Raw genomic sequence first — 2,473 nt, 5'->3', positions numbered from 1 at the left:
TTGAAACTAATGCGCGCACATGTATGTATTTAGCAAATTAAGAAAGAGTAAGCATTAGATAATATAAATAAAAGAGAAATGAAGTTAAATAACATTAAAATATCTTATTTAAAAGTTGCATGATTCATAAGGCAAAAAGAAAAAAAAACTACATATATATATATATATGTATGAAAGAAAGGAAATGTCAGAAGTATCTATGTTGTACAAAGTGAAGGAAATGCCAGCTTTTGCTGGAAAGAAAATTATACTTTTCTTAAAGCAACTTTTTTTCTATATTTTTCAAAAGCTGACTTTAAAAGATCATTTTTGACTTGCTCATTAAAAAAAAAATGTTTACATGACATTTTTAGGAAACTATACTGTAATTTTTTTATAGATATATCCATATTGATGAAGAGAAAATGAGTGAGAGAAAATGTAAGATAAATATAGAAAGAGAGATTTAGAAAGAGTGAGAGAGGGAGTGAGTGAAAAGAGGAAGACAGACCAGGTATTCACTGTGTATTAAATAACTGAACCTTTACTAAATCTATTTTGCTATAGGAACCTGAAGCAGGGCTTCTGTTTCCCTCCATGGGAACCATAACCTGCCAATCATTGGCTGCAGCAGATATTACATACACACCATACTTGCTCAGACTGCAGACCTCTCTTTCACATTCACATAACACAGACCAACCCTCATAACACTGCAAGCACACAACAGTAGCAGTAACTAAACAACTCTACAGCAGGATACACATGTGCTAACAGTAAACTAAAGAAGCTTTTTCCAGCATAGGTGAGTGTACAATTCACTTTCTTATTCTATCTATCATATTTTTCTGTTAATTTAGAATAAAAAAACACTTTTCTTTTAATGTTATTGTAAATAAAGCATATAAAAATAAAGTCACTGTTTATCCTTAATAAAATTATGAACTAATCTAACCAAAATCTAACCAATAATACTAAAAGGAGCTGTAAAGTAACAAGTATTTATTTATTTAATCTTTTTCTTTTACATTTCCAAATAAAATAGTTTTTAGAAGAATTTGGCTCCCTTTCAGTAATGATACATTAAAACTAAGATAAAAATTGAAGGAAAGTGAAATACAGAGTAACATGTTTAACTCATTAAAATAACATATTACAAAAAAGACTTCTTAACTTAATAGACTGAGGCCCTTTAATTTTATTTAGCTGTTTTGTTTTATTTTGATTTGTTTCTTTGTTGTTTGTTGGTTTTTGTTTTTTTCTATGGTCACTTTTTTTTTTTTTTAATTTTCTTGAACAGAAACAGTACATGTTTTCTAACTATTTACTCCGTTTTCATTGCTTGCTCTTACTAAAATGGACATTACGTCTAGAGAAGATTAACTACATACAATTTATTTGCTGTTCCAGACATGTTCTAAACCATTTTTAAATAATATTAATGAAAAGAAAAGGGAGAGAAAAAAAAACATAAATTGTTTCTGACTGACTGTTCAAAAAGCTGTTTTCCATTCAAGTCAATGCAAAAATCAATGAAATATAATTACTTTTATTCGTTTTTAATTAGATACTGCATTACTTTTTTATTTTAGTTTTCCTTTAGATTAAATTGTAATAAAAATAAATCAAACAAACAAATAGGTGTTCTGTATAATGAAATAGCCATAAAATATTCTATAACATAGAGACAAATATGAGATTATTATCATTAAATTCTTCAATAATATCTTGAAAGACATGCTAAAAATATTTGTGCAACATATTTGTTTTATAAAGAATAGTGTTAGATAAAAACCTGGTTATCATGAAATCTCTTGTAAGCTTAGCCAAGTAGTGTCAGAAAAAGAGAGATTAGAACTTCTAACAATTAGGTCAGATAAAGTTGTTGGAAACCAATAACTGCAAAGAACAATACCTGCCAAATTATTATTATACTAAGTCTGAAAAAGCCTCTGGGAAACTGTGCATATATTCACAAATGAAAAAGAAAGTATATATTAAAAAAATCATTACAAGACAAGAATAAGGGAAAAAAGCAATTTTATCTTGAATGTTTTGAGACCATTCTAGTATTCTTACCAAGTTAATATGTTTCCTTGGCAACCTACTGTCCCTGCAAGGTTTCTTTTGCAATGTACAAAAATATTTATCTTCTTTCAAGCTAAACTTGCCATCTTTGACCCAGAAGGATTAGGATGTACTTCTTACTTCCTCATATATCTCAGTGGCTAATAATGCCTTCTACTGCCATTTTCTACTGGCAGTAAAGCCACTCAATGGATTTCTATGGCAGCAATCCATTAACCATCTTGGCAAATACATACTTTCAAAGTGAATTCACCAGAGACTTTTTCTTCTTCACTCTACTTAAGCATCAGGTCTTTGCTTATTCTAACCACTCTATATTTCTTTTCCTCATTTTTTCTCTTCTTGTAAATACTTTTACACTCACTAATATCTTATCTAAATCACAGAAAGAGTAAGTGGGGATAGA

General features: G+C 28.8%; 1 protein-coding gene across 2 annotated transcripts in view; it reads left to right on the top strand.

The window, feature by feature from the left end:
* LOC106876891 (protocadherin-18) overlaps positions 1-2,473 on the top strand; it is a 178,052-nt gene that overhangs the window by 174,123 nt on the left and 1,456 nt on the right. The window contains exon 3 of one of the 2 annotated variants that reach the window (XR_008265541.1): positions 547-784. The gene's annotated coding sequence lies outside the window, so the exon portion shown is untranslated. Of the gene's footprint in view, positions 1-546; positions 785-2,473 lie in introns of those variants that run through there. The other variant, XR_008265540.1, reaches the window with a different exon arrangement.

The sequence above is a fragment of the Octopus bimaculoides genome, chromosome 14, assembly GCF_001194135.2.
Source record: "Octopus bimaculoides isolate UCB-OBI-ISO-001 chromosome 14, ASM119413v2, whole genome shotgun sequence".
NCBI lineage: Eukaryota > Metazoa > Mollusca > Cephalopoda > Octopoda > Octopodidae > Octopus > Octopus bimaculoides.
This window is presented reverse-complemented; position numbering and strand designations above follow the sequence as displayed.